The sequence below is a fragment of the Gambusia affinis genome, linkage group LG07 (assembly GCF_019740435.1).
Source record: "Gambusia affinis linkage group LG07, SWU_Gaff_1.0, whole genome shotgun sequence".
NCBI classification, from domain to species: Eukaryota; Metazoa; Chordata; class Actinopteri; order Cyprinodontiformes; family Poeciliidae; genus Gambusia; species Gambusia affinis.
Genome location: NC_057874.1, coordinates 23,301,945 through 23,316,679, shown reverse-complemented (window position 1 = coordinate 23,316,679; position 14,735 = coordinate 23,301,945). Strand labels below are relative to the sequence as shown.

Genomic DNA, 14,735 nt, shown 5'->3' with positions numbered 1-14,735 from the left:
TGTTAAAGGTGTTGAGTGTAGGCTCTGCCTCTTCGCCTGTACATTACTGTTTTTTACATGCTTTGTAGCAATTTGATGGGGAAGAGCAGCTTCCAGACTTGAAACTTTGCTGCTCTGATCTTTGCTTTCTTAATTCACTTCTTCTAACACTGTGTTATGAAGTTCATTTAGTCAAGTTAATTTACAGCCAAGGGGGTAAACATCACCAGTAATTTGGTTCTGTGTAATGCTCAAAACAAACAAGACAATATACTTCATAACAAACAAAAGAATAATCAGAAACGCATACAATGACAAGAAATTAGATTAAAATGAAAAGGGCAGTACAAAAATAGAGCCTGACTCTCAAGCTAGCCAGTGAGTTGAGGACATGTGCTATTTAGGAATGAGGTTGATCTAGTCTGAATACTTTTTATATTTTTTTCTGACAGTAAGGGAATTAAAATATGTGCAAGGCAACAAATATTTTGCTATTTTTAATCAGTTTTTAAGATTTTGAGAATTATGTATCTTTCTGTAAAAGAAGGTGTTTCAAAGTATCTACTATTGCTTTAGGCATATAGATTATAGATAAAAAAATCTTCACTAAATTTATGCCAACTTCACTGGCATATAGGCTTAGCGAAGTTGCCTAAGAGTCCGCAGTTCCCTTGTTTATTTTTTTCCCACATCATGTCACGCCTTCCCTAACGCCACTCTGGCTCCCTTGAGTGGAACACACCTTCCATTTTGAAAAACCCTGTGTTTGAGAGTTCTTGCCTAATAATTTTTGATGTAGTTTTGATAAAATTAAACTCCTGGTGCGAACAAACGCAGGATTCCTCTACAGCAGACTAGCCTGTCAGAGACACACCCGTTTCCTCACAGGGCGACCGGTGAGATAGTTGAGTGAGTATCAACTGTGACACTGAACCTGCATTTGTTGCTGTAAGGCAACAGTGCTACTAACTGCACCACCATGCACCCTGCAAAATTGACATTGTTTTAAAATGAAAATGTCACCTCTAGTTTTTGTCATGCAACTCCAAATGTAAAAGGCAGCAGTCATGTCATATTTTCACATTTACTGCCCTAAAGTATAGAAAAAAAACTGAAGCATGGATGATAACCACCTTCCCACCAGAAAAAATTGACATTTTTTTTATCTTTCCTTGTAAATCTGAGCGCTTCTAACATCTACGTGTAACCACCCCTATCATATCCGGTAAAACAGGACTGCTTACTGAAAGAAAACACCAGTGAGGAATGGGGCTAAAGAGGAAAATGTCTCTTGTTCATGCTTTTACCTAGAAGTGCTCCCTTTTATTTTGAAGACGGTTTGTGCCATTTCTTTATTTTCTTCTCATGTCCCCTTTGAGGCTCCATATCAGCTGATCTGTTTTCTGTTTATTCTTTAGAGCTGTGCGGCAGTCACTGATAATGTGAATAGTGATATTTGTCATGTCATGTGACATAAATAGGGGGGTGTTAATTATCACATCTGACAATGTAGCTTACCTACTATATGTAGTTTTAAAATGTCAGTTTTTACTGTTAATGTTGTGATTTAATATTTAACTGTAGTCTTGAGCTTTGAGCAGTTAGAGCTACATTGATTGCAGGTAGTATTCTTCATGATTCAAATTTCAACAGCATTTATGACAGAGGGAATTAATACCTATATTAAAATTGAAGCACGGGTTATTAAGTCTTTTGCTGAATTGTTTTGTTATATTTTATTGTTTCTTCCTCAAACCACATTCAGTATTCATTGTCACAGTGCATGAAATATAAAAAATGTTGTTGGGTTTAAAATAGAAACAATAAATGGTTAAAACAAGAACTTGAAAACTTAACCTTACGAATTAGCTAAAATATTACTAAGTAACTAAAGTAGATTTAAAAGATAAAAAATGTCACTACTGGAAATGTGTAGCTGAACCTAGCACTGATCTTATTGTGTGTTCTAGTAACTATAATCACATCGTAAGTGTTACACTAGTGCGTTAGCCGCACTAATGCACTGCAATTTAACTCTGTTAACTCTTGTCATATTCAGCTGTTTTAATTTGCTAAGCTTTATTTTATGAATGGTTTTGCTAATCCCTTATTCAGCACAGACACAAAATATTATTACTTATACCTTTATTAAACAAACAAAAAAAATATTTACATCTGTTTCTCTTGTATACATGGAATTTACCTTGATAATTCTGAACAGGTTTAGCTCTAATTCAGCTATGTAACTCCAGTCCTTTCAATCCTATTTTCTTCCATTTTATAACAAATAAAAAACACACCTATCTGCAGATGTGGAAAGTTAAGGCAGCGCAGATGATTAGAGGAAACCAAAATCATAAGCAATTTCTCTTGCAAATTCCAGAAGAGAAAAAAATATTAACATAAGATATTCTATCCATATTTACAAATATAAATGCTTATTCATCATGAATATGAATATTGTAATATGTTTCCATCATGTGCATTAAAGTATATATACATATATATATATATATATATATATATATATATATATATATATATATATATATATATATATATATATATATATATATATATATATATATATATATTTAAATTAGTGATTAGACATTACATGACACAAAATAATCATTGACTGACAAAAAAGTTTGGCTATCATGGAAAAATAAAGAAAAGATAATACAATGACTGCTATGGCTTTTACATTTGGAATACATGAGGGAATTGTAGTTTATTTGTAAACATTTCTCTTGTACATTAAACATTCTTTAGTTAAAAAAAATACATAAAAAGCAGTAAACAAAAGGTTTTGAGAATCTTTTTCGTAGTACACTAAGAAAGAACTACTATGCTTCTTTGAAATGCGAAACAGGTGGAGATAAGATGCTGATATATATACCGTAATTTCCGGACTATAGAGCGCACCTGATTATAAGCCGCACCCCCTACATTTTTAAAGGAAACACATTTTGTGTGTATAAGGTGTATAAGCCGCATGTGCCTACATTAAAACATGAGATATTTACAAAGAAAGACGGTACACAGAAGGTGTTTTTAAAGTTTTAATAATATGCCGTAGCTTTTCTTTCAGAACAGCAGCAATATAGCAAAACAGCACTAACAGGGTTGGTTTAAATAAAACGGACAATAATATGCCGTAGCTTTTCTTTCTGAACAGCAGCAATATAGCAAAACAACACTAACAGGGTTGGTTTAAATAATATACAGTTAAAAGTCACGGAGAGCCGTCATCCTCTTCCTCCTCTGCACTGAAACCATGGAAGTCTTCTTCCTCAGTGTCTGTTTCCTTCTTTATCGGCCAGCTCGATTGCTTTTAACTTGAAAGCTGCATCATATGCATTTCTTCTTGCATTCTCCACGATGAGGGTCTGTTCAAGCTCATTTTATTCATGCACAAAACACGACGTTACATTAGTCTTCCTCTACAGATATATTCCAGCTGTCTCACGCTTACCTTTTCTGCTCCAGCGCCCCTACTGGCCGTTAGAAAAAATTTTATAAATAAGCCGCATCGTTGTATAAGCCGCAGGGTCAAAAGCATGAGACAAAAGTCGCGGCTTATAGTCCGGAAATTACGGGTATATAAAATCAAGTTATATAAAGGTCATAGACAATTTCTTAATACACTACTTCATCACTTTTTCATTGTAAAAAGAAAAAAAAATCAATATTGTCAAAATATACACACTCCTTTTTTCTCTCATTCACAGAACAGACAGTTAAGTTACATATTTCCTCAAAACAAATGCCACTAGATCTGAAATGACATCAACCTCTGAATATTACTCTAATTTATGACTAATTTCTTATTTGGTAGGTAATACTGGAGGGACTATAATTTGGAGACTCGGATGATGATTTGAATTTATTACAACCCTACATGCCTCGTTCCCAATGTTTCTGTCCACAAATACTGATGTATGTGAGAACAAGATAAAATGGTCCTTATCATACCAGTAAATACTGATATGATAAGGATGTTGCTAATGTGAAATTTGTGACCACATAACAACATGATTAATATTTTATTTATCTGTATTTCATTCTTAAACTTTCAATTAAAATAGTAACCTAATTAAAATATTTTGAACACGCTTTACTACACTCAAACATATTTCCGCAGTAATTTTGCAAGATTGTAAATTTAGTCTATCACTAAGAGCCATATGCTTTTAATTGATCTAAATAAAACTTTAAAAAACATACTTGTATTTACTTATTTTACTTGAAGCTCCAACAAACATCTATTAATCACAAAGTATTGCAGGTCTGTCCTTGACCCTGGTCCTTTCTCCTGGTAAATTTCACCTGAAATTTGCCAGAGGAAAAAACATATTAGATAAACTATTTCATACTAAATACAAACACTCCATTCTCTTTGTTGTTAAAATGAACATGACACAAGATGTATTTTGAAATACAGCATGAGATTTTAGCTTGAAAAGCAAAATGAAACAATAAGAGACACAGACTTACTTAAATATTTAAACTTACCTGGGAGGACTTAAAATTATGCTAGCAGGAAACATGTATTAAGGCAACAACAAATCCACCACTACCAACAGCAGCAATAAGATGAATTTGATCTGAAACATATTACAAGAGAATAATGTTACTTTCACTGTTTTCACTTTTCACAATATGCCCACATCATGATGCTGCAACCTCTGTACTTCAAAGTTGGCACAAGCATCCCCATTTTTTCTATAAATGTTGATGATTGTTGCAATGGCCAACCAGTTCCACTTTAGTTTCATCAAATCACATATTTTTGCCTCTGCATGCATTTTCAAACTACAATCTGGCTTTTGTTTCTTTTTAAGCAAAGGCATCTTTCTTGTTGAGTCCCCTTTTAGCCCATGTTGGTATATCATGCATTTCAATGTGGATGATGACACTGGTGCACTGTTGCCTTGCAGCAAGAAGGTCCTGGGTTCGATTCCCGGCCCGGGGTCTTTCTGCATGGATTTTGCATGTTCTCCCTGTGCATGCGTGGGTTCTCTGGGTTCTCCGGCTTCCTCCCACAGTCCAAAAACATGACTGTCAGGTTAATTGGTCTCTCTAAATTCTTCCTAGGTGTGAGTGTGTGTGAATGGTTGTTTGTCCTGTCTGTTTCTGTGTTGCCCTGCAACTGGCGACCTGTCCAGGTTGACCCCACCTCTCTCCCGGAACGTAGCTGGAGATAGGCACCAGTAACCCTCCCGACCCCATTAGGGACAAGGGTGAACAGAAAATGGATGGATGGATGGATGATGACACTGGCTTACATAATCTTCTCAGGGGTAGATTTGAACATTTACTATATATGTTCATTTCTGGCATACAGAACCTGTTCTCTTCCAGACTGTTACAATGGTTGGACATTCTCAACAATTCTATGGTTGCATGTAATTCTTTAAACAGATGAATGCAGAACCTTCAACCATCAAAAATTGTTCCTAAGGATGAACCAGTTTCATAATTCTCTTCCTGGTGTCTTGGCTTTTTTGTTTTTACTTTCTCATTTTATCAAACAAGAAAGCAGTGTGTTTGGGGTTGTGGCCTTAAAATACATCAAGTGTTCCTCAAATTAACTCAAATGTGTCAGTTAATGTATCAGACATTTGAGGAAGGAAAGCATAAATGTTTGACCGAAGTCATTCAGTTTAAAAGACAATTATCCCTAATGCTGATCAAGTGCATGTAAACCTCTAAATTTGAAGAAAGTTACAAAATAATTCTCTAAAGGAATGTTCTTCTAAGTTATCAGACATTTAGCGAATAGAAATGATTTTAGTAATTCTAACCAACCTAAAACAAGAGAAATTCGATCTGATTTAACTATAGATAGTGAGTAAAAATGTGTTTGTGTCTTTTTATTTGGTGTATGTACATATTTGGTTTCAAAGGAATATTTCTATTCTCTAATGTTTGCATGAGAGCAAAAAATGCTCTAAAAAACTTTTTTTTAAATGCATTTTTTTTTAAATGCTCTAATGCAAATGGTCATACATTTTAGTGGTGAATAAAAAGGAGGAAATATTTTATTTGGTTGGAGCTGAAGTAAAATGATTAAGAAACATAAGAATTTGGGACAGAAGTCATTTGCTAAATCAGAGAATATTCTGTGGTATTTTCACCATGATCTGAATCTGAGTTTCTGCTAACTGAAAAAGGTTACTGAGGGTGAACCTCTAGCTTTCATGTTTAGATTAGACTAGATTTTCTTTTTTACTAATTTCATCTAAAATAAGGCATTTGATCTATTCTCAAAATTGGTATAAAACATGTCAGATTCACTGTATGAGACAAGCTGGATAAAAAAACTCCAACATTCTATGAAGGAAGCAGCTGCTCTCCAACTAAAGCACCGACAGCAAAAAATATTTCTACCTTTGCCAGTTTCAGCCACACTTCTGACTGAGAAATCATTTTGATAGCCTGGTGACCACAGAGCAACCATGGGCTTCAAGTGTACAAACGTTTAAGCTGCTGTGTGTAATTTATGTGTCTTTGGAAAAAACATTCAACTATTTTATTTAAAGAAACATTAATTGTGTGAAATACAAAAAAATGCAACAAATCTGCTTGTTTTTAAGATACATATAGAATTGTAATAGTATACAGGTTTTAATATATTTTCATTAGACATATGGGTGAATAATTAAAGTTCTTCTTTAACCTCTAGAACCCGACGGACCATCGGTGGGTCCGTCGGGTTCTAGAGGTTAATATCTAGCTAACCAAAGAGATGTAGGCTTAGAACTGACCGTTTTTTTTCCTTCTGCTATGCTGTTTGACCCTATAAAAAACAACAACACATAAATACAATTAAATACAATACATTACTGTATGTTTTCATTACAGTATAGCCTAACAGCAAAAAAATCCTTCTACTGTCCTTATTTTGCTTTTTAATTCAAACCTTCATCTGAGGTTTTGCTGAGCAAGTTAGTAATTAGCTGTAACTTACAAATAAGTGAAGTGAAGCTTATTTGTCTAGGACATTACAGCAACACGGCAGTTTTACACTATAAAAAAATAACACAGTAATGAGTTATGGAACCAGTAATAAACATTACATTTTGTGAAATGCCATCATCAAAATCACCATATAAATAAAATATGTTGATCAGTGTTCCAGTTGTTATTATTCAAAGGCAAGTCTAGACAGGTAGGCTTTTAGCCCTGATTCTAAGGAACTCAGCGTTTCAAAAGTTCTGAAAGTTTGTTCCAAATTAGTGTAAAAAACCTGAATGATACTGATCTGAGTGGCCTGGTAGCATAGTAACTTTCATATTAAAATGAATACACTTTTATTATTCAAATCTTTTTATTGTTTTATACATGTAAGAACAAAAATAAAACAAACAAAAACAAAATGACAACAGGTGCTAACATCACATATTTAGTAAGGGGGGAAGGGGAAGGAGGAGGGGAGGGCTATATGCTCAGGAGAGGTCTGTCTCAAAATGCAAAAGAAATGGCTGCCAGGTGATATTGTATTGTTGGATTGAGTTGTTTATTGTATGTTTCAGATGTTCAAGCTTCAGATGGAGCATAACATCTTCCATTCACTGCTTATGAGATGGAAGAGCAGCTCTCTTCAAATTGAATAATATTAGGCGTCTTGCAAGTAGTGTAACAAATGCTATAGCATTGGCCTGCTGCGTTGTTATTGGTGTAGTCGGAGGGACAACCCCAAATAAGGCAGTTAGAGCACTGTGATCAATATTCCTCTTGCATATAAATGTAATCGTCCTAAAGACTGACTCCCAAAAGGGGAGGAGCCTGGGGCAAAGCCAGAACATATGACTGAGATCAGCAGGGTGGTGTCCACACCTAACACAAGATGAATCTACACCAGGATACATTCTAGCTAATTTATTAGGGGACAAGTGCAATCTGTGCAGAACCTTAAATTGTAGCAGGCTATGTCTAATGCAAATTGAAGAAGAATGGATTCTTGAGATTGCAGCCTGCCAGGCTGTATCAGTAAATAGTTCCCCTAACTCTTCTTCCCATGATTCTTTTAGATGTATAAGTGATGGGGATGCAGCGTTCTGAATTTTGCCGTATATAACTGATATTAAGCCCTTATCAGTCGGATTCATATCCAAACATTCATCAATCCACATTATTCGAGGCAGTGTTAATGAGAAATTAGTTTTCACGTAATTCACGCATCCTGGAGATATCTGAAGAAGTCAGCCTGAGGGACACCAAAGCGCCTTTTAAGTTGTTCAAAAGAAACAAATTGACCTCTTTCAAAAAGGTCCTTAACACAAGTTATGCCTCTCTCGTGCCACTTCTGAAAGGATGGATCTATCAAGGATGGGGTGAACTGGACATTGCATCGCACAGGAGATGCAGTTAGTGCATTTCTAAATTGAAAATGAGTCCTAAATTGGAACCATATCTTTAGAGCGCCCGCAACAACTGGATTATTCATCATGTGGCATTTACTCAAAGGTAAAGGGCTACATATTAATGAGCTAAGCAACACTGGATTGCTAGAATGTTGTTCCAGGTGGACCCAATCTGGGGATTCAGGACCCGTCTGATCTATAAACCAGTACAAAAACTTATGGATATTGGTTGCCCAGTAATAGTAAAGGAAATTAGGTAGGGACAGTCCACCGTCCTCTTTCTGACTCTCTAGATATTCCTTTCTAATTCTCGGAATGTTTTTATTCCAGATAAACACAGATATATGTTTGTTTAATTCTTTGAAGAATTTCTTAGGAATAAAGACTGGTATGGTTTGGAACAGATATAAGAACCTTGGCATGATTGTCATCTTGACTGAGTTTATTCTTCCTACAAGAGACAGAGGGAGTTTTGACCACTTCTCCATGTTTAATTTATTCAGTGCCTTAGTGAAATTTTTGTTAAACAAGCAACTGGAATCATATGTTACACGGACGCCCAAATAATCAAAACTATCTTTACTGACTATAAAGGGGAGACTATGGAAGGCAATTTGACGTGCCTTGTTGTTGATTGGGAATAAAACACTTTTGGATAGATTCAATCTATAACCAGAAACCTGCCCAAATTTTCCAATTAGGTTTAGAGCAATAGGTATTTTAATATTGGGTTTAGACAGGAAAAGGAGGAGATCATCAGCATAAAGGGACAATTTGTTTACGCGCCCACCTCTCTGCACACCAGTTAAATTAGCGGAGTCCCTTATCAAGATTGCCAGAGGTTCAATAGCGATATCAAACAAAAGGGGGCTAAGGGGACATCCTTGTTGGGTGCCACGTGAGAGAGGAAAGAAACTAGAAGTGACCTTATTTGTTCGTACTGATGCATGTGGTACTGTGTACAAAATGGTGATCCAAGTACAGAAAACTGGGCCGAATCCAAATTTTTTGAGTTTCGGCCCAAACTCAAAAAATTTGAGTAAACAGAAAATCATATTCAATTCTGTCGAATGCCTTTTGGGCGTCAAGGGATATCACTACTTCAGGTTCAACATCATGGCGCTGATAGATTACATTAAAGAGACGTTGTAAATTACTGGATATCTGTCTGCCCCTAACAAAGCCCATCTGGATAAGTTTGGGAAGAACATCTTCGAGCCTGCCAGCAAGGACCTTTGCCAAAATCTTATAATCACAACATAGCAAACTAATTGGGCGATATGACTCACAGTGCAAGGGGTCTTTAGATTTTTTAAGTATCAGTGAAATAATTGCTTGCGTCATAGTCACAGGTAGGGCCTTTTTATCTAATATCTCCCTAAAAACTCTTAGCAGTAAAGAGACTAATTTTGGTGCAAATTTTTTTAAAAACTCTATGGGAAACCCATCTGGGCCAGGTGCCTTTCCGGGTTTCATTTTTGTGATAGCCTGAGTTATTTCTGATATGAAGCCTAGGCGCAAATTCAATCTGGAAGACTCTTTTAGCCCCACCTGCATCATCCAGCCGGAACTTCCGGCTCATCACCGTTGATTGCTCAACGACGGTCCAAGACTCGTCACGTCCAATCACTGTCCAAGCCCCAGCTGATAAGGACTGCCATCCATGGCGTCGTGCGCTTTCCAGCAGAGCTCAACCCACCTCCACCCCTTCACCTCCACTCACTCAGCATCAGGCCACATCCTTCATCGCCTCCACCACCAGTGCCGGGTCCCGGGGGGATGACGTTCCTCTCAGCATACGGAATGCTCATCCAAGCCCATCGCAAAGTTTGCGATGATCAATGTCCTTAGCCGGGGCCCAGGCGCCAAAGATTTAAATCATATTGTCATTAAACTTTTCTAATGGTTACCCTTTGTCTGTCTGAGTCTCTACAGATTGAAATAGTAATAGTACCCTCCAATTTAGATTTGTCCGAGTCATCTAGCATGGATATAGTCAGATTACTGAAAAAGTCTTCGATCAAAGCAGCGTCACCAGCTTCAGAAGTATACAAATTCTCATAAAATGACTTAAACTGAGCATTAATCTCATTTTGGTTAGTAAGTATGTTACCATGCTCATCCTTTATCGCTGTAATGAAACCTGCAGATGCTGACTGTTTAAGTTGATGGGACAACATTTTGCCGGCATGATCCCCAGACTCATAATAGGTGAGACGTGACCTCAGGTGCATGTCTATGGCTTTGGTATTAGTGATTGAATCAAATTCTGTTTGAAGTAGGATTCTTTCTCTGTATAAGTCATCAGAAGGTGAAGCTGAATGTTGTTGATCTACGGTTTTAATTCGTTCAATAAGCTCTGAGGCCCGTTTAGCCCGCCTTTTGTTTTCACCAGCAACGTAAGATATCACTTGACCTCTCAGATATGCTTTTAGACTTTCCCAAAGTATAGCATTACTTATCTCAGGCGACTCATTTAACTCAATAAAAATATCTATTTGTGCGTTGATGAAGTCGACAAAGAAATAGATATTTTTTATTCAACAAACTCAACAAAATAGGCATCCAACATGTAGCCCATGGGGGGAATAGGGGAGAGAAAAAAAGGACAAGGGACAGGAGAGGGGGGAATAATGAACACAAAATTAACAAAGCACCTATAATGGAATGGCAAAAGAGGAAAATAAAATAAAATAAAAATTAGCCTCAAAAGGAGGCCGCTATACTTCCAGTTCTCACAGTTCAGACAGCAGTCTGGGATTAAGCCGCCACGAAAAGGTGGGAGATTTGTCTTCAGGAAAGCCTAACCGCAGAGTGACTGGGGAATGGTCTGATATTACAATGCTGCCATAATCTACTTGGGTAACCATGGGCAAGAGTCTCTCATCAATCAGAAAGTAATCAATCCTTGAATAGGTTTGGTGTACTTGGGAGAAAAAAAGAGAACTGTTTGGATGATGGATATTTGAATCTCCAGGGGTCCACCATTCCGTATGTTTCAATAAACGTATTAATACAAAGGGATGAGTTACTAAGCGTGGCAACTTTTGGGCTGGAACGATCCAATGTTGGGTTCAAAATGCAGTTCAAGTCCCCACCTAGTATTAAGTTGTGCGATTCAAGATCTGGTAAGAGGGAAAAAAGATTGCTAAAAAAATCCACATTATCCCAGTTAAGAGCATAAACATTAGCAAGAACAACAGGCCTATTAAATAATTCGCCTTGTGTGATGACATATCTGCCATTTTTATCCCTAATTGTTTTAGACTCTTCATACTGTACATCTTTATGTATTAAAATAGCTGCTCCCCTGCTCTTACTGTTGAAATCCGAATGAAAATATTGTGTAAAGCCACCTCTGCAGAGTCTACACTGATCTTTATTTAGCAAATTGGTTTCTTGCAAATAAACGATGCGACTATGCAATTTCTGAAGATGAGAGAGTACTTTGTTACGTTTGACCGGATGGTTTAATCCCCTGACATTCCAGCACACCAAAGTGGTGTTGGTTAGTATCTTTTTATTTGCAGAGGTCATAGACAAGACTCAACAAAAGAGGCATCCAACATGTAGCCCATAGGGCGGGGGTGTCAAACTCAATTTCACCAAGGGCCACTTCAGCATATTGGCCACCCTCAACGGGCCACAATGACGGTATATATCAGGAATTATTTATACCGTCCTCCAGACTGCAGCAGACTGCAACTTATAGATGCGTCCCTGCTAAAACATACCCCAGACAAAAGGTTGACTTCCCTCAGTAGCAGCAACTCAGTTCTGTAGAGGCCTATGAATGAGTCAAAGATCCAGGTGTGTTAGTTAGAGAAGGAACACATCTAAAGTTGCAGAGTGATAGGTCTGGAAAACTAGACTTGGTCAACCCTAGCATAATTATATGGAAATACAATGTTAAAAATAAATTAAACAACACCTCATATTGTTAAGTAACTGATTTTATGTATTCAAGTTTTAAATATTACATTTGAGCTTGCATGGATGTAAAATTACTGCTCAGTTGAAAAATTACAATACTTAAATCAGTTTTTAAAGATAAGCAGACAAAGAATAAAAACAAGTTTTGCTGTTAACTCTCAACTTCATTCACAAAACGTTTCTGTTATTTATTACACAACGAACATGTATTTCACATAAGAACAAAACAATTAGGCGATGTTGCCTGTCCTTGAACACAAAGCTGATCCCTTTTCACTCTGTCACCAACTCACACACATCCTCATTCACCAGTTGTGTTCTGTAAATAAACACAAAACAAAACACAAGCAAAATCAATAAACTATATTCATATTCCAGTATACTGAGTTTTGGTTTTACATTAATTCTATTTTAATTCAGTTTGTTTGTGCTTACCAATGTTTTCTGGCCGGATGTCTGGCACCGTTTTCCCCTTGTCAGTTCGTCGATGTCTGGTTTTAGTTCTTGTGCTGTGGCAATCCGCAAAACGGCGTGTAGGTTTTCGTCAGTAATGCGCGATCTGTGCTTGGTCTTGTTTAAATTCATTATTAAAAACATCTGTTCGCACAGATAGGTGCTTCCAAACATGGACAAAACATGAGCTGCATGGAGTCGAAGCTGTGGCATCAAATCAGGGGGAAGTAGACGGTAAAAGTCCTCGATTGAAACATCACGGAACTTCGCTCTCAGGCCACTGTCGCTCTGAAGCTCAATTAACTCCATCTGAAGGCGGTGGGGCGCGCTGCAGACATCGGCGGTGAAAGGATTGGCAAAGATGTCAAAACTAGAGTGTTGCGATTTAAAGTCATAAAAGCGCCGATCAAACTCGTTTGTTAACAGAGTTAGTTTGGTAGTTAACCGAGCACATGAAAAAGCACCGGGAGATGAGGCTGAGATGATCTGACATGCAGGAAAGTGGACGAGATTGTTTTGTTCCACCTGGTACTTCCATAGATCGAGTTTGCGCTGGAAAGCTGTGATCATGTCGGACGTCTGTGTGATGACTTGTTTACGTCCTTGTAGTTTCTGATTTAGCTGAGCAAGATGCTCGGTGACGTCACATAACATAGCAAATTCACACAGCCATTTCGGATCGGACAGTTCAGACAAGGGTTTTCCTTTGTTTTTCATGAAAAGATCGATTTCTTCTCAAGTTCAAAAATCGTTAAGGACTTTGCTCCTACTCAGCCACCTTACTTCTGTATGGTACGGCATATCTTCATGCTCTGAACCCACCTCCTGCAAGAACATCTGAAACTGGCGGTGATTCAGGCCGAATAAAGTTGACTGTTTTCATGACAGTGGTCATCACATTATCCAGCTCCAGAACCTTTCCACTCAGCGCTTCCTGATGGATAAGGCAATGATACGTGATCAGCGGCGTCTGATTGTTGCTTTTTTGCATTTTTTCCTTCATTAGTCCAACCAAGCCTGTTTTTCCTCCACACATCGCAGGAGCACCGTCTGTAGTTAGTCCCACCAACCTTTCCCACGGCAATTTATTTTTACCGACAGACTTCTCCACTGCATCAAAAATGTCCCGTCCGGTTGTGGTTCCATGCAGCGCCACTATATCCAGGAGCTCCTTGGTTACAGACAGGTCTGGCTTCACCCCTCTAATAAAAATGGACAAATGCGCCGTATCCACGTTGTCTGTGTTTTCATCCACAGCTAATGAAAAAACTAGACAGCTGCCCATTTCTTCGGCCAGCTGTGTCGCTAAATTTCCGGCAATTTCCTTAACTGGTATTTCTTGACAAACTGACATTTTGGAAAGTCTGTACTTTATTGGGACACACCTGCTCACACACCTTTAGCATACACTGCTTCAAAAATGCACCCTCCGAAAAAGATTTTGAAGCTGGGCGATTTCTTCAGCTACAATAAAGCTTGCTTTCACCGCTGCATCATTTTTGGCTGTGGCTTTTGTAAACAATTTCTGCTGCATTTGCAATCTGCCTTTTAAATCTGCTGCAATTTTTTGTTTTTCTTGAAGGCTAAATTTCGCGTACTTAGCTCCGTGTTTTGTTTCAAAATGCCGACGTATATTGTATTCTTTCACAACGGACACTGCCCCAGAACACAAAAGACATGCTGGTTTTTCACCTTGTAGTACAAAGAGGTATTCGTTTTCCCATCGTTCATGAAACAGTCTTCCTTGTAAATCGATTTTTCTATTCTTAGACATTTTGATGTTAGCTTGTCGATGTTTCAGTTTTATTCGCTGGGAAAATTAATAATCAGCTTGAGGTGACTCTGCTGCACTCTAGTGGCGAGAAGCCCTAATGTTAGCTGGTAACAATCGGAAGGCATTATGGGAGATGTAGTTTGTGGTCAATTTGTGCTCAAAACCTATTTTAAGTCAATCAATAGCCCTGTAAAACGGTGGTGGGGGAGAGGGCCACATAAAAT

General features: G+C 37.6%; 1 pseudogene; it reads right to left on the bottom strand.

Moving 5' to 3' along the window:
* Positions 1–12,081: 12,081 nt before the first annotated feature.
* On the bottom strand, positions 12,082–14,511 carry LOC122834522 (annotated as a pseudogene).
* Positions 14,512–14,735: the final 224 nt, after the last annotated feature.